We start from the raw sequence: 19,081 nt of genomic DNA, 5'->3' as shown, positions 1-19,081 counted from the left end.
ATTTGTTGTAAATTGTTTTGGATCACTTGAATTAACCCATCCAAATCTTATTACCCAATTTTTAAGTTAATCCTTATATGATCACTCTCTCTTTGGAGGACCAGGGTATCAGAATGAGAATTAATCTGTTTGCCAAATCAAAGTGAATTAAAACATGAACTAATTTTAATTAATATTTATAATAACAATCCCTAGCATTTAATACAAAACACTAGAAAGTAGTTAAGCATAAATAATTAAAATTAATAAGCTTATGGTTATGAAGACAGTTCAAGTGTACTAATAGTCAATAGGAAACTCAATGTCCAAGGTTAACATTTATTTCAGATGGTTAATTTAAGACTACATTACTTACAAAACTGACAAGGTAACAACTTCGGCTAAAAGGTATACTGAATATGTAAAGAGTCTAATCAGTTCAGCTTACTGCGAATAAATGCTTTAGCAATGATTCCTAGATTGATAATAACTTTGCCCATCTACATCAGCACAGTATAGTTGGTTGCTGAGTCTTCCACTGGTGGCTGTTATCAATCTCCTGGACAACTGATGACCCTCTATCCACTGATGTGACATCCAACCCCTCTCAAATCTGCTTGGTCTGGGTGGATCCAGCATTCACATCCATTGCTATTATTGGAACTGAGGTAGTTCAAACTTTTCTTCCTCCTCCAGATTTCTTTTGCACATAAAAGGCACATTTCAACCAGACCTGACTCAACATTTGAAACTTTCTTCAGATTCACCAGAGTTTCTCCAACCTTCAGGCTTTCTTTCAAAGCCTTTCTGCTCAACTGAAATAAGAACATAAGAAATAGGAGCAGGAGTAGGCCATCCAGCCCTTCGAGCCTGCCCCGCCATTCAATAAGATCATGGCTGATCTGTCGTGGGTCAGTTCCACTTTCCCGCCCTCTCCCCATAACCCTTAATCCCCTCTCTTATCAAAAACCCATCAACCCGCGTCTTAAAAATATTTAGCGAGGCAGCCTCCACCACTTCAACGGGCAGAGAATTCCAGAGATTCACCACCCTTTGAGTGAAGTTCCTCCTCAACTCCGTTCTAAACCGCCCCCCCTTTATCTTGAGGCTGTGCCCCCTAGTCCTACTGTCTTTTTTGAGCGGGAAGAGTCTTTCCACCTCTATCCTATCCATCCCATTCATCATCTTATACGTCTCAATGAGATCTCCCCTCATTCTTCTAAACTCTAACGAGTACAAGCCCAGTTTATTCAGCCTCTCCTCATAGCTCAACCCCCTCAACTCCAGTATCAGCCTAGTAAACCTCCTCTGCACTCCCTCCAAGGCCAAAATATCTTTGCGCAGGTGCGGCGCCCAAAAATGCACACAGTACTCCAGTTGCGGCCTCACCAATGCCCTATACAGCTGCAGGAAGACCTCCCTACTTTTATATTCAATCCCCCTCGCTATGAAGGCCAGCATCCCATTCGCCTTCCTGACCACCTGCTGCACCTGCAAGCTGGGTTTTTGCGACTCATACACAAGGACCCCGAGGTCCCTCTGCACCGTCGCCTGCTGCAGTTTTTCGCCCCGTAAGTAATAGTCCTTCCTACCATTCTTCCTACCAAAGTGGACCACCTCACACTTGCCAACATTAAATTCCATTTGCCATTTCCTGGCCCATTCGCCCAGCCTATCTAGATCCTTCTGCAGACTCTCCACACCCTCCATACAATTTGCCGTTCCCCAATCTTGGTGTCATCAGCAAATTTCGACACTCTATACTCGGTTCCCTCCTCCGGATCATCTATATAAATGGTAAAAAGCTGAGGCCCCAGCACCGACCCCTGGGGCACTCCACTAGTCACCATCCGCCAATCCGAATAGCACCCGTTGACCCCCACTCTCTGCCTATTTGACAACCAATCCTCTATCCACGCTAACACCCTACCCCCAACTCCATGTCCCTCGACCTTCTGCAATAACCTCTTGTGAGGCACTTTGTCAAACGCCTTCTGAAAATCTAGAAAGACCACATCCAGCGGCTCTCCTCTATCCACCGCCCTAGACACATCCTCATAGAACTCCAGTAAATTTGTCAGACACGACTTCCCTTTAATGAAACCGTGCTGCGTCTGCTCTATCAAGCAATTCCCTTCAAGATGCCTCGCAATTTCCTCCTTAATGACAGATTCTAACATTTTACCTACCACAGAAATGTCTCAAACCAACTCTGCTGCTTCACAGGGCCAGGGATCTGGGTTCAATTCCAGCCTTGGGTCACTGTCTGTATTCAGTTTGCACATTCTCCCTGTATAAGGGTTATGGGGAGAGGGCGGGAAAGTGGAACTGAGCAGCGACAGATCAGCCATGATCTTATTGAATGGCGGGGCAGGCTCGAAGGGCTGGATGGCCTACTCCTGCTCCTATTTCTTATGTTCTTATGTTCTTATACGCATGGGTTTCCTCCGGGTGCTCCAGTTTCCTCCCACACTCCAAAGGTATGCAGGTTACGTTGGTTTGCCATGCAAAATTGCCCCTTCGTGTCCAGGGGACTGATAGGGTAAATACGTGGAGTTATGGGGATACAGTCTGGGTGGGACTGTGGTCAGTGCAGGCTTGATGCACTGAATGGCCTCCTTCTGCACTGTAGGTATTCTATGATTTCCAAATTTCTGTCTCTCTCTATGGTTGCTGGAATCAGTCTGCCCAATACACAAGTATTTACCATTTAGATGCCGAGTGTGAGTAGGCAGGAGAAATATATATGGAATAAAATGCAAAATTTTGATGGGAGCTGCTTATAGACTTCATGATAGCAGTGAGGAATTAACAGGATACTTCACCATGGATTTCAGAGAAGCCTGTTGCAAAGGTAGATTAGCTATGAGCAAGCGTTTTGAACTTTCACACAATCTGGAAAAAGCAGAATCTCCCAAGTCCCAGAGAAACTGAATTTCTTGAGGTAGCGTATTCAGAACAATTTTTCTACAACATTATGCTCTTGAACCATTGCTATCTTAGGTTTATTGAATGAATGAGTTGAATTAATTGATTGGCCATGCTAAATTAATCCTTAGTGTCAGAGCAATTGATAGGGTAAATATGTGGGGTTATGGAGACTGGACCTGGCTGGAATTATTGTCATTGCAGCTTGATGGGCCAAATGGCCTTCTTCTGCACTGTAGAGAATCTATGATTCTATGCTTCTATGAATTACCTAGTACTAAGGGAAAACTTGGCCAATGTGACAGAATTTTATAACAGGTTGAGACGGAGAAGGAGAGCTGTGAAATAAGGTTTTAAATTTATTCGTGGCTGATTTTGGAAGAATGAGGCAGGAACTGATTACAATTGATTAGGGAAAACTATTAATGCATTAAACTACAGATGTACAACATGAGACATCCAAACAAGTATTTGGTAAAATAGAAGAATGCACATACCCTTAAAAGACAACAACTCTTGCGATTGAACAACTGCGGTTACCAAGAGAAAGTTAGGGAAAGCATAAGGCCAAAATATAAAGGGCTTATACAAAGGCAAAAGAACATTAGAAATTTATTGACTCGGAGTGATATAAAGCACAAAGGAATTGGTAAGGGGTACAAAAATGTAATACAGGGGCAAGCTTGAGGGACATCAAAGATCTCACTAGCTTTTTTCTACAAAAATATATTAAAAGAATGAGGGTGGCTAAGAGCAACGTAAGCAATGACAGGCACAGGTGATGTAATTGGAAATCATAAAATGGTGCACTTATTTCACAGCTTCATCGGTTGTCACACTGGATACTGAGGTACCCAAGTAGTAACTAAGATACCATTAAAAGGAAAAGTAAATTAAGGTGAAGGATTAACCGGATTCAATAAAGAGAAAAGTTGAATGGAAAACTAATCACATTAAAGACTTGTTCAAAAATTCACGATAACTTAATGTTTTCTACCTTGATGTTTTAGAAGACATGGGTGAGTAAAATGTTGACACGACTCAATCTTCCAAAACAGACATCATTCAGGAACTGCTCCCTTGAATTGAAACTGTCAACATCATTCTATTATTTAAGAAGAGTAAGGGAGATTAGTTCTGAAATTAAAAGACTATTAGTCCAGCAACTGCTGTGGAAATTATTAAAATATGTTATTAAGAACAGAGCAACTGAGAATTTGGGCAAATATCAACTGATCAGAGTGCACCAGCGTGGACTTGCAACAATGAAACTGGGGTAAATTTTCTGGTCCCACCTGCCATGGGAATTGTCAAGGGCAGGACAGAAAATTTGACGGATCATTGAAAGTTCCGTTAACCTCAGGTGGGAATTTACAGTCTCAGGGTGGGGAGGATCAGAAAAATTGCACCCCGTGTATCTAATAAACCTAGGCAAACTTTTTTCAAAGGAAGTAACCAAGTGGTAGATACAGGAGTGCCCATGGATGTTCCTCTTTGGGTTTCCAGAAAGCATTCAACAAAAGTTCCACAAAATAAATGGCTAATAAATAAAACAAAAGAGAACGTACAAAATTGGAGGCAATCAGTTGATAACAGCCTCCACCACCCCAGGATATGTACAGGGACCTCAGCTTTTCACTACATTTAAATGACTTGAACGAAGGAAGGAAGAATGCACCCTACATCCAAGTTTGCTGACAACATTAAGTTAGGTGGCACAGTAAATAGTGTAGATGGGAGCAGAAAGCTGCATTGAAAGATTTGAGTGAGAATGTAAATCTTTAACAGATGGAGTTTAATGTGGCAAAGTATTCATGTTAGATTCAAGAAAGACAGGACAGAATATTTTCTGAATGATGAGAAGGTAAGAACTGTGAATTGGAGAGAAATAAGGGAGTCCAAGTGCAAAAATCACTCAGCTAGTGGACCAGTACAGAAACATTAATGGAACGTTGGCCTTTTGATGCAATTGGACCAGTTTTTGACTAACATGCTTTGCAAGGCCAAGAGGTTATTTGCAAAATAAAAACCGAGTGATACAAACTCCAAATGCTTGCTGAAAGTGTGTTGTGATGGTAGTGGTGCAATTAATATTGATTTTTCTTTAATTTAAGGAGAATGTTTAAAAATTCAGCTTTACAGGCTGTCTGGAATGTCTGGAAGGAATACAGCTCAGATTTTGGGACAGCAGGAGAATTACCCATTTCAGCCTTGCAGGTGTTTATTTCACATAGAGCTAATGGACCTTTGTTTATCTAAGTTCCCCTTGATTAGTGTGATTGACAGGGTTATGTGCTGCATGTGCAGAGCTAGGTCAGTAGCAGACAGAAAACAGCTTTTGCAGGAACCAGCTAGTTGCAGCTGAGGCCTGGTCAAAGTTAGAAGGGTTTTGCAGGCTTCTGGAACTCTAATCTCTTTCTGAAAGCTCCAAGGCTGTTAACAAATTTTAAATCAAGAATATCTGGGTTTTCTAACTATTTATTAATCAATGCATGAATATGGCTTGTTTGGAACTGGAACAGTCATAAGCTAGAAAGTAAAGTTGCTTTCTTTCATTTTTAAGGACTATTAGTGGTTAAACTGCTCCATTTGTTAGAGTTATATTTAATAATATAATATTTATAACTGTGTTATTACATAAAGTTTGTTTTACTATAAAAGATCCATTCTTTGTCAGTGGAATTACCCCTAGAGAAACGCATCCTAAACTATGCCAAAAGAAATAAATTTGTTCCAGTCTAGTCTGGCTTTCTAATGTAACTTGGGGTTCTGCTCCAGCACCCCAACAAGGTGTAACCCCTAGTGAAACACTGAGCAAGATTCTTCTGATCCACTGCAAAGCCAATTTAAATATAAATGTCATGCTTTGGTGGGGACATTTCCCCCATCAGCAGCAAGAGCTCTTTCTGACAAGAATCACTTGTGGTCCCCACTAAAGGGGACCAAGTGAGATGGCCATGCTGGGGAAATCAGAGGTCATTGAAGCCCATAGGTATTAGAGCAGTGGCCTGGCAATGCCCACTAGGCACTATAATTGTGTCAGGACAATGTCAAGGAGGTGGGGCTATGATGGGGAAAGCAAGAGGGAGGAGGGGGAGGTGGAGAAGAGAGCAGGCCACAAAGAGGGTCACAATGGGCGACCTGGGAGGGCCAATGCCAGCAACTTCTGTTGCCATGGGGGAGGGTGGGATTTACACTGAGATTTTCCAGCATTTTCTTTGTTTCAGATTCCAGCATCTGCAGTCATTTGCTTTGTACTATGTTTCAGTCATCTGATAATGGATAACTATTATGAACAGCTTTGGATACAAATGACTGGTAACAATCAATTATGGAGTCTTTATAAGTAGGCTTGAAGGTCAACGCTGGTATTGGAGGAAGTTATGGAACTGGTCAGAGGATACCGAAAGAAATCTGGAAAGTAGTCCTGAGCATGCTGTACATGCAAAAAAGAAGGGCTTTCACCCCATGATGTAAACACAGAATCAGACCCAGCACTGGACATTTTATATTAACATGGATTGTGGCATACAAGGCACGATTTTTACAACACCTAAAAATCATGCTTTTGTACATATTCCACAAATGAGTCGGTCCCCTTTGCATGGGTCCTCAAAAATTGTCAGAATGGTTGCATTATCATCAGCAGGACCAGGACCAGGACCAAATACCGAATTCAGCAAAGACCAACAGCTTGTTGGCATAACTGCTTTCTGAAAACACACAGTTTAGTGTTGCACTAGCAGACCAAGACTGCTCAGAGGTTACCAAAATGCGGCGATGCAAAAATGACCAGTTTCCAATGATCTAGCAGCAGATAGTGGGATAAATAAGTATCTATTAAGTCACATTGACAATATGGATGAAGCACCCACAAATCTTGAAGTGTCTAGTAGTTAAACCATGGAGTGAAAAGATTCCCAAACAGATCTCGTGAAAATGGTGGTTCATGATAAAACTGGATCCACATTGGGGTTAGCCTGCATGGCCAACCAAATAAAGTTAAAGCCTTTAGTAATATTCAAAAATAAAACCAGGGCAAATGCCAAGTTGCCTCAGGGATTTTTGTGCATGTTCATGACAACATTAGGATGAATGAGGATGAAGTGAAGTTATGGATCAATGATGTGTTGGCCTAGATAAAGAATTCAATTTGTTAGCATTGGCAATACTCCTTCCAGGTGAAACAAGGATTGACCTGCAATTCTTTGAAATTAATATATCGCGAGCCGCTGCTCATAATAGCCTTTTCAGGAACGGAGAGACCAGATGCTTTACTTATCATGCCTCATCAGTTTGCATGTGTGGCTGTGAACTGACAGTAGTTTCCCATTTTAATTCTTCAGCTCACTCACATTGGCCTCCTACACTGCTCCAGTGGAAGCTCAAGAAACAGTGTTTCTCCTTTCAATGATGTGTTTTGTAACCTTTCAGGCTCGACACTGATTTCAGCAATCCGCGCAACCCCCCACCCCCCGCCATGCCTTCCACCATCACTCCTTTTCTCATTTCATTGTTCCCATCTTCCAGCCTATCAAAGGCCTACCCTTTTTGTTTACCTTCAAACCAGTTTAAAACATGTCATATCTCCAAGTCTGATAATGAGCTGTTTACCAGACACATCTAACTTTTTTCCTCTCCACAGATACTGTCCGAACTGCTCAGTGTTTCCAGCAGTTCAGTTCACAAGATCACAATCAGGAGCAGAAACTCGGCTAATTTGCCCACACCCACAGTTAGCACTCCTTCCTCACAGCACCAGGGTTCAATTCTAGCATTGGGTGACTGTCTGTGTGGGTTTTCTCCAGGTACTCCAGTTTCCTCCCACAGTCCAAAAATATGCAATGTAGATGCACTAGCCATGATCAATGTGCGGGGTTAAGGGGATACAGTGGGGGTTGGTCCTAGTTAGGGTGGTCTTTCAGAGAGTCGGTGCAGACTTACTGGGCTGAATGGCTTTTTTTGCACTGTTGGGATTCTATGATTCTAAGCCCAGGGCGTTGATGTTTATCAGTACACTGCCACTCATCCTCCCAACCCCCCTTGACCACGGCAGCTTAATTTAGCTAACTTGGCACCAACTCCTGGGAGTCTCCTGCCATGACTGAGCTCCTAGTAGAGCAGTTGCCTCAGGATTCCAGTGTTGGCATACAGACAAGTTGTCCTGCCCAACGAGGTGGTTTTTGAATGATAAGCACCTCAATGCGAGGCAAGTTGGCTTGGAAAAGGCCAATACCTTTCTTACTACTGATTTGGAGAATCCTGCCGAGGCTGTTAGTACTTCTCCAGTACTTTGAAGTCGAAATATTTAATGGAACTGACTGCATTAAAAAAATTGACTTTCCTTCAGTTCTACTGAAGCATAACTCAGATGGCTGCCAGCTCAGAGGACACCAGTGATAAGACATAAGGGGGCATTGGTTCTTCCTGTCAAGTGGAAATCAACATCAAATATTAAAGATGTACTATCTCGGAACCATACGTCATACTTTGCCTGCAAGTGCTCTGAACTGGCTGCACTTCTCAGGTTCTCCAGTGGATTGCTACGTATACTAGGATGTACACCTGGAACACATGCTGGCCTTTCAACCCTGCATCATTATCCAATAGTCACTGGGCAACAAAACATGCCAATCTCTCCAGGTTATTGAAATGTCTATATGGAAACCCCTAAAGTACACCAAAATAACCACATTACAAAACTGAGTTAGACACTCAAACACAGGCTTCTTTATCAATCTGCTTGCCAGAATTCAAGAACCCTACTTCATCCAGCTCCACAATGTTGCCAAGTAAGGATCATGGGGAATAGGCAAGAAAGTGGAATTAAGGCCACAATCAGATCAGCCATGAATGGCGAAACAGACTTCAAGGGTCAAAGGGCCTACTATTTCTTGTACATTCTCAGGACTTTGAGAATCACAGGCCTGCATTATTTTTCTGCGGCTGAAGTGGCTTCTGATCCAGAATCGCTGTGTACGTGGAGGGTCCTTTAAGTGACTTGCCTTCCAGTCAATTCTGCAAACACAAGTAGCAGATTTTGAGAACATAGATTGAGGCCAGGAGGTGTTTAGCCCACAATCAACACTTTTTTTGATGGACAAAACGGTCTCTGCTGTTCCACTCTTAGTCAGAGCTAGTGGCATTGCAACTTATTAAGAAACTGCTAAAAGGATGGTGCTATCCTGAATTCATCATTAAAGACTGAGGATCAGTTTACAAATTAAAAAAAAACAGGAATCGGAGGGCTACCTGAGTGCATTTAGTTTAGAACTCTAATTAAAAGGCAAGTAACTGAGAGCCATGCAAATAGTGGCTTGCACAATCCCAATGTCCACAGTCTTTTCAAGTCAATGACAAATCACTGTTAGTGTGCCAGTTTCTTAAACAGGCCCATCTGGAGGAACCACCTAGGTCACTGCATTGAATATCCTTGGGATGGAGTACCATGCACCTAAATGTGATCCAGTGTTAAAAGGTTCTCTCACAGCTCATTATAAATCTTCCAATTTACCAAGTGATAAATTTCTGACAGGGAAGAAAGCTAATTTCATAATATAAACATAGTGCATATAACTAAATTGATCAAAAAAGGTAAAAGATTATGAAAACTACAAATAGGAAGTCCAGAATTAATTAAATTCAGTCGCATTGCACGTGGTAAATCAGCTTAACCCCAAGAACCAAAATAATAACTTGCACTTCAGCCACTAAACAGAAAAATCCCCCTCCTGCCCCACCCCAAAAGTGATCAAGCCTTGTGTTTCTGGATCACATGCAGTTAAAAGAGCAATAAGTTTATGCAGGGCAATCTGGTTCTCCTATTCAATGTAAGGTGAAAAGGATGCATCAGAACTCGAGAAGATTTGCTATGGCAAGACTGACCCCTTCAGGTTGAAAGTCTATAATGCTACTTTGTAAAACCTCAGATGGCATATTGATACTACCATGTATTGTAATGAGCACTGCTTAATACATTTCAACATAATAACGATAAAATGTGTAATTACAGCAATAAAATAGACTGTGAAAATAATTTTTCAAAAGTGAAATCGTGTTGAAAGGCTCAAAATGAACAGAGAATCACAATTTAGAGCATCAATAATCTTGGAATTTCCTATGAAATTGTATGTGTACATTGAAAACATTCAGATTTTTTCATTTGATGCATCTCATTTCTACAGCTTAGATGATCAAAATGAATAGCCTATCATAACTTATGATATTAGGTTAAGCAAACGATTGCCTTTTTTTTGAGTTGTCAGTTTGTCGTCGTCCCCCACCATCCCCACGTTATTTCTTTTCAGGTATAATAAAGCAGTTTTATTTGTGGCTAGTGTTGTTTTGATGCAGCTCATGTGTGGGTCGCTGACAGGTCCTAATTTTCAAGTTTCAGCCCCTAATTGTATGATGAATTTGCTAGCTGTGTTGGAGGGTTTCAGACTCCATTCATCTTTATTTACAGGCAATTTCAACTCCAGGTTTAATTAGAGATTGGTCTGTTATGACCACAAAACTCAGCTGCATTTCACAGCAGGTCTTTATGGCAGCAATCTCATTTCCTGGGCAATCATTAGGATAAGCTCAAATCGGACTGGTGTTTCAGGGTGACCAAGCACAACCGCGACTACAATTCAAAGGACAGAGTTGACATTTTACAGAAACATTGAAGAAAGCAATCAGTGTTTTAAAATGGATGAAAACAGTAGATCTTCTCAATAATGCCATTTTGCAAAGGGAGATAAAAAAAAGGGAATGGTACACGATGCAAGTTTACAGGGATACAGAATTTTACTAAAAAATATTTTTTTTTCACCCCCATGGGACTTTTCAAAAAGTTACAGTTTTCTGGCAGCACATGAACGATTTACTTCACAGGACGTGGGCGTCACTGGCAAGTTCACTATTTATTGCCCATTCCAATTCCCTTCAAGAAGGTGGTAGCAAGACACCTACCTGAACCACTGCAATCCATCTGATGCACGTACACCGACAGAACTGTTGGGAAGAGATTGCCAGGACAGTGAAGGAACAACAATATAGTTACAAGCTGTGTCGGAGGAGGGGAACTTGCAGGTGGTGGTGTTCCCATGCATCTGCCGCCCTTGTCCTTAATCTAGCTGGTGGAGGTCCCAGGTTTGGAAGGTGTTGTCAAAGGAGCCTTGGTGCGTTTCACTTTTTTTTAAATATACATTGATGGGATGTGGCGTCGCTGGCTAGCCCAGCATTTACTGCCCACCCTTAACTGCCCTCAAGAGATGGTCGTGAACTGCCATGTAGAATGGCTGCAGTCCTGTGGTGTAGATACACACACCCACAGTGCCATTAGGGAGGGTGTACCATGATTTTGACCCAGCGACAATGGAGGAACAGTGATACATTTTCAAGTCAGAACGGTAAATAGCTTGGAGGGGAACTTCCAAGTGGTGGTGTTCCCATGTGTACGATGCCCTTCTAGATAGCAGTAGTCCTGGGTTTGGAAGGCGTTGTCGAAGGAGCCTTAGTGGGTTTCTACAGTGCATCTTGTAGATGGTACGTATTGCTGCTGCTGTGCATCTATGGTGAAGGGAGAGAATGTTTGTGGATTGAGTGCCAATCAAACAGGCTGCTTTGTCCTGGAGAATATTAAGATTCTCAAGTGTTGTTGGAGCTGCACTCATCCAGTCAAGTGTAAAGTATTCCATCACACTCCTGACATGTGCCTCATAGATGGGAGACAGGCTTTGGCGAGTCAAGAGTTGAGTTAGGCGCTACAGGATTCCTTGTCTCTGACCTGTTCTTGTAGCCATAGTGTTTATATGGCTGGTCCAGTTCAGTTTCTGGTCAATGGTTAAATTCTCCCTTGTTGGAAATGGCCATTGCCTGACACTTACATGGCACAAATATTACTCGCCACTTATGAATCCAAACTGTGTATTGTCCAGTTCTTGCTGCATATTGGCATCGATTACTTCAGTACTTGAGAATTGCAAATGATACTGAGCATTGTGCAATCAGTGAACATCTCCAATTCTGACCTTATGATGCAAGGCCATGGATAAAGTTGCTGAAGATGATTGGAGTACACTAAAACTGAGTGATCCATGCAGCAATATCCTGAGATGATTGGGAAAATGGTGGCATAGTCATAATATCACTGGACTAGTAACGCAGAGGCCCAAGCTTATATTTTACAGACATGAATTCAACTTCCATCACAGCATCTGGTGGAATTTAAATTCAATTAATATATCGGGAATTGAAATCTAATCTGAGTAACAGTGCCATGGAGCTGTCCTTGAATGTCATAAAAACCCATCTGGTTCACCAATGTCCTTTAAATGAGGGAGTCTGCCAGCCTTATCTGCTCTACAAACCTGCAGTTACATCATTGATTCTCAACAGTCCTGTGAAATGTCCTCACAAGCCTCTCAGCTGTGCAAAATGTTACAGATACCAAATTGATCTCTAAAGTGGCAGCTCACCTCTACCTTCTCAAGGGCAATCAGGTATGGACAACAAATGCTGGCCTTGCCAACACCACCTACATCGCATGAAAGAATAAAATAACCATCTGCCTTTGTGCTAGGTATGAGTCCAACTGGTGATGAGTTTTTCCCAATTCCCATTAACATCGATTTTGCTAGGGCTCTGTGACTCCATACTTTATCAAATGCTGCCTGAAATCAAGGGCAGTCAAATCCTTCGACTCCCCAGTTGCCAGCTTGGACCACGAGCTGCCTAAGATTAGCAATGGCCAACTTCAAGAGCAAGGTATATATGACTCATTGGAGGTGAACTAAAACTCACAGTGCAACAAAATAAACAGAAAAATTGTAAAGTCTGTCATTGTGTATCAAAGCACACAAGAACACAAAAGATCAGAACAGGAGTGGACATGGACATATAGCCCATCGAGCCTGCTCCACTATTCAATATCATGGCTGATCTTGGCTTTCAATCATCCTTTCCCTCCTGCTCCATATATCCTTCAGTTATTCATCCTAGTCTTAAATCTTGGATCAACTTTCGTGCTTCTCCCTCATGCATCCTCTCATATCAAGGACATATCAAGTGAATCTTCAATGTACTGCCTCCAATGCAAGTACTGCCTTTCTTAAACATAGACCAAAATGATGCACTCAGTTAAGCAGGCAGTAATTTTGGTTGAACACCTTTCAGACTAATTAATTAAAGCATGCTGACTTGAGTTCCAAGATATTGAATCTCATCAATCTCTTCTTTTGCCAATAAATTCCAGCTATGCTTACACAGCCAGTTCATCCAGCTAAAAAGCCAATTGCTCTGGGTTCAAAGGGTTTAGGACTTGAACAGCAGGTTAGGTGTAAAGATTCGCATTCTAATCAGTAATCTGTAAACTGTCTGTGCTTTACATGCTTTGTCTGAGGCCAGAACTCTCCATTCACCTGACGAAGGGACAAACCCCGAAAGCTTGTGAGTTTACGATCAAATAAATCAGTTGGACTTAAACCTGGCATTGTCAGGCTTTTTACTGTGTTTACCCCAGTCCAACGCCGGCATATCCACTTCAAAGGTCAGAACAGCTATAAGGGGACCAAAAGCGTACACAACATTCTACGTGGGGCCTCACCGAGGGCCTGCATAATTGCATCAAGGTATCTCTGCTTCCGTGCTCAAATCCTCCCACTATGAAGGCCAACATACCATTTGCCTTTTCTACTGCCTGCTGCACCTGCATGCTTGCCTTCAGTGATTCGTCTACAAGGACACCCAGGTCTTAATGCAAATTCCCCTCTCCGGATTTATGGTCATTTAGATCACAATCTGCATTGTTGTTTTTTGCTACCTAGGTGAATAACCTCACATTTATTCAAATTATACTGCATCTGCCATTCATTTGCCCAAATCACAATGAAGGATCTCTGCATCCTCCTACAGCTCACCTTCCCAACTCAGCTGTGTCATCTGCAAAGTAGATGTTGCATTCAGTTTCCTCAACTAAATTATTAATATATATAGTAAATAGCTGTGGTCCCTGAACTGATCGTATGGTATCCCACTAGTCACTTCCTGCCATTTGAAAGAAGATTTGTTTATTCCTACTTTTTGTTTCCTGTCTGCCAATCAGTTTTCTATCTATCTCAATACACTATTATTGTCAACAGTGTTAACCATTTCTTACTGGAACAAGTTACCAACATGGATTCAATTTCCAATTCGAAAGTCAGTAGACAAATCAGAGAATATTCTAATGACATTTTATTTTGGTTTTCAGCAAGTCCTGTAAACCATTTTCCCTATAAAGCCTAATAGTAACGCCTGTACCTTTGTTGCTGATTAAAGATATTTAAAAGGACGCATAATTTGAGAAGTGTCAGAGTGCTTAGAATCCCTGGTGGATCCAGCCATAGGATGTTTGTATTGAGTCAAAAGGGGCTGTAGCATAATGGTGAAATTCTGCTTTTATCAAAGCAATAAGTGTGGAACTTGGAGGAAATATGTTTGAATATGTACCATTTGATTAATTAACCAGATTATTCTTTGAACACATTAAAAACTACCAGTAATTGGTACCACAATTAAACAATATCATATTACATTCCTTACAGTTCTGTTCTTAATCCATTATCCCAAGCTGGTGAACAAAAAAAAAGTTATTTTTAAAATAAACAATTTAGCTCACAAGAAAGAAATGTTTTAGCTTGTATGAGAAGCCAACTGAACTAATTAATCTTTATTTACAGAACATATTTATGGAATCCCAACAGTGCAGAACGAGGCCAATTGGCTCAACAAGTCTGCCCAAACGACAATTCCATATTTACCCCCTAGTCCCCATGACACTGAAGAGCAATTTAGCATGGCCAATTAACCTAAGCCGCACATCTTTGAAGTATGGAACGAAACTAGAGCACCCAGAGGAAACACATGCAGACATGGGGAGAACATGCAGACTCCAACAGTGACCTGAGGCCGGAATTGAACCCTGGTCCCTGGTTCTGAGGCAGCAGTGCGAGCAACTTTGCCACCGTGCCACCATTTCATGGGTAAACAAAATAAACTATGTTCCAATCTAGGTAAAACAGCAATTTAATGGTATAAAAATACTTCTATTTAAATAGAGAATTTTGGGCGCTCAGTGTTAGAAGACCTTATGGCTTTTCACATCTGAACAAAGAATACCATTGATAACAAATAATGCTGAGGAATACTGCTGCTTTGAGACAGTATCCTCAAAGTGCAGATCACTGCACGAGAAGCTTCCCCATAAATGTACCTTAAAAGCACTCAGCAATCCTCATCACCAGTTCCAGAACCCACAAATGGTAAAAAAAAAGCTGAAGTACAGAAATACTATTTTGGTTGTACAGACAGAGTATGTTGATCAGAGTCATCTTTTCCACTAACCCCATCTGAAGAATTGTGCATGGTCATCATTGCTTTCATTTCCCCCACCCAATTTAAAAATCTAGTAGCAATTATTTAAAAGTGGACCAGCTATGTCCACGTACAGAAAGTGGATATTGTCCTGTCAGTTTAGTGTTTTGCATCACACAATTCAACAAAATTACATAACATAGTCTAAAATAACTGCACCCTATAAAAATTCCAGATCAGCTGAGCTCGATAATCAATATTCTGCGTGCATTTCGCTGTTTAATATAGCTGTGTGTGGATTTTAAATCATGTTCCTCAAGACTGCCCATATGCTTGTTGTCAGTATCACTAATTGCTTCATCATAAAACTCTCATTATCTGAGGGATAAAGGCTACTTAACACTACTGTAATTGACTGAACACACCATGGTAAGGTGGCTTAAACAGAAACTAGCCCATGTGCACTGATAACTGAGCTAAAGTTACAAATCCTTGTGTTTCCCAACAGGAAACCATGGAAGAATTGGGATGTCCACTGCTTACTGAAATCCAGGCCAAGGCATTCAAGTCAGGTGACCCTGACTTGTACAAAAAATCGAGATACAATCTATTGAAAACCATCAAAGATGCCAAGAGACAGTATCAGACCAAGTTCGAGTCCCAGGCTAGCCACACGAACACCCACCAATTGTGGCAAGATCTGCACAACATAACAGGTTACAAGATGAAAGCATATAGAATTGTCGACAACAATGCACCCTGCCCTAATGAGCTCAATGCATTCTATGCCTGTTTTGAGTAAGACAGTGTCATCCATCTTGGGAAGCCTTGGCCAAATCAATATCCGAGGTCACCATCATAGACATCAGATCCGCCTTCTTAAAAGTTAACCCAAGGAAGGCGACTGGCCCGGATGGGGTACCCAGACGAGCACTCAGATCCTGCATGAACCAACTGGCATGGGTATAGGCAGACCTCTAATTTCTTACACTGATCTGAGGTTCCTAAATGCTTCAAGGCAGCAACCATCATCCTTGTACCAAAGAAAAGCCAGGCAGCATGCCTTAATGATTACCACCAATGGCTTTGACGTCCATCTTTGTGAAGTGCTTCCAAAGATTAGTCATGACACGCATCAACTCCAGTTTCCCAGATAGCCTGGATCCACTCAGTTCGCCGACCACTGCAACAAGTCCACAGCTGATACCACCTTGCCGCTTCTACATTCAACCCTGGAATACCTGCATAACCAGGACACGTCAGATTTCTATTTATTGACTACAGCTGAGCCAACAACACCATTATTCCAACAAAACTCATTTCCAAACTACATGGTTGAGGGCTTGGCTCCTCCCTCTGCAACTGGATCCTAGACTTTCTAACCCACAGACTGCAATCAGTAAAGATAGGCAAGAATATCCCCTCCACGATCATCCACAACACTGGTGCCTCACAAAACTGCATTCTCAGCCCCCTACTATATTCCTTATATACTACTGACTGTGTGGCAAAATTCCCCTCCAACTCGATTTTCAAGTTTGCTGATGACACCACCGTAGTCGGTCAGATCTCAAACAATGACAAGGCAGTACAGAAAAGAGATAAAGAATCAGGTGTAATGATACAATGACAATAAGCTCTCCCTCAATGCCAGTAAAATGAAGGAGATAGTCATCAACTTCAGGAAACATAACGGAGAACATGTCCCTATCTACATCAGTGGTGATGAAGTGGAAATGGTTGAAAGCTTCACATTTTTAGGTGTCCAGGTCACCAACAACCTGTCCTCATCCCTCCATGCTGATGCTATAGTTAAGAAAGCTCACCAATGCCTCTACATTCTCAGGAGGCTAAGGAGATTTGGCATGTCTACTATGAATCTATCCAATTTTTACAGATGCACCATAGAAAGCATTCTTTCTGGATGTATTGCAGCTTGATATGGCTCCTGTTCTGTCCAAGACTGCAAAAAAAACTAAGGATTGTGAATGCAGCCAAGTTCATCACTCAAACCTGCTTTGCATCCACTGAGACTGTCTACACATTCTCAGAAAAGCAGCCAGCATAATCAACGACCCCGGATATATCCTTTTCCACCTTCTTCCGTCAGGAAAAGGATACACAAGTCTGAGATCATGTACCAATCAACTCAAGAAAAGCTTCTTCCCTCACATCTGACTTTTGAACGGACTTACCATGTATTAGGCTGATCTTTCTTTACACCCTCGCCCTGACTATAAAACAATATTCTGCATCTCTCCTTTCCTTCTCCCCTATATACTCTATAAATGGTATGTTTTGTCTGTATAGCACACAAAAAACAATATTTTTCACTGTATCCCAATACATGTGACAATAATAAATCAAATCAAAAAACAATACCAAAGGAGAGGGAGGAAGCAGAAAGGGAGGATGGGAAGTTTATATTTCAAGTAGAACAAGATTGTTACAACCAAATAACTGTGTTTTATTAAGTGGATCAACTGATTGTATTTGGCCTGGCTGAATGGGGTAAACAGTAGCACTTTCTACCAGATCCATAGGTGAAAGGGTTGATTGAAGAGTGACAGAGCACTTTCTTCTCAACAAATAAATGCTTTGTCCCCTCACTCAGTTCTCAATGTGAAATGGAACTTCTTCACATTCAAGATTTGAAGCAAAGAACAAAGAAAATTACAACACAGGAACAGGCCCTTCGGTCCTCCAAGCCTGCACCAACCATGCTGTCCGACTTAACTAAAACCCTCTACGCTTCTGGGGACCATATCCCTCTATTCCCATCTCATTCATTTACTTGTCAAGGTGCCCCTCAAAAATCACTACCATATCAGCTTCCACTACCTCCCCTGGCAACAAGTTCCAGGCACCCATCTCTCTGTATAAAAAATTTGCCTCGTACATCTCATTTAAACCTTGCCCCTCGCACCTTAAACCTATGCCTCCTAGTAATTGACTCTTCCACCCTGGGAAAAAGCTTCTGACTATCCATTCTGTCCATGCCCCTCAATCTCGTAGACTTCTAACAGGTCTCCCCTCAACCTCCATTGCTCCAGTAAAACATTTGCAAATTTTGTAATTATAAAACTAACTAGATTTGCTCCCACATCAACTTACGTCATTAAAATGACAAATGATGGGATAAACAAACAAAACCATAGCCAATTCTTCTATCTTCCACAAAACACCTTCACATTTTTGGTGGAATTACAGCCCCATTAACAGATCAATATATTGCACAATTACAGTATTGTTATACACCATAACCAGCCTTTGTATGCACGTGCATACCATTGGCAATTGTTATTCAGCTCTGACAAATGGTAGCTTATTAAGTCAGGAAGATGTTTAGTGCAATAAAAATACAAAACAAATATCTACAGTTATGTATGGTTTAGTGTTGCAAGTAGCACCCTTAGAATTATTGCTATAGTAGGAATTATGAAAAAGGCATCAGATAATATTCAAAGCAGCACAGAAAATGTTGGCCTCAGTAAACTGAAAGGGCATGTTATGGTGTTTCAGGCATGTATATTTCAGCACTCTGATAAAGAGTATATAAGATAGCGCTGATGCAGGATATTCCTCATGGGATAGAGGAGCAGCCAGAAGTCGTGGGCCATGTTAGAACCAGGACACAGATAGAATAAAGTGCCAAAAGCCTTTAGGTAAAATTATAGGAGTTGGTAAAAATATTAAAACAGGTAATTGAACAGCTGTAATCTCAGAATTAGTCCCAATGCCATGTGTTAATGAATATAGAAACAAGCCGAGAGGTATAAATGTGACTGAGGAAGTGGTGCAAGAGGTCAGGTTTCAGAAGGAGAGAAACTGGAGC

General features: G+C 41.4%; 1 protein-coding gene across 2 annotated transcripts in view; it reads right to left on the bottom strand.

Moving 5' to 3' along the window:
• slc25a26 (solute carrier family 25 member 26) overlaps positions 1–19,081 on the bottom strand; it is a 217,984-nt gene that overhangs the window by 166,408 nt on the left and 32,495 nt on the right. The window lies entirely within an intron of this gene.

This window comes from Carcharhinus amblyrhynchos, chromosome 3 (genome assembly GCF_965287045.1).
Source record: "Carcharhinus amblyrhynchos chromosome 3, sCarAmb.v2.hapA, whole genome shotgun sequence".
NCBI classification, from domain to species: domain Eukaryota; kingdom Metazoa; phylum Chordata; class Chondrichthyes; order Carcharhiniformes; family Carcharhinidae; genus Carcharhinus; species Carcharhinus amblyrhynchos.
Note: the sequence above shows the minus strand (reverse complement) of the source record. Positions and strands in the feature narration are given on the sequence as shown.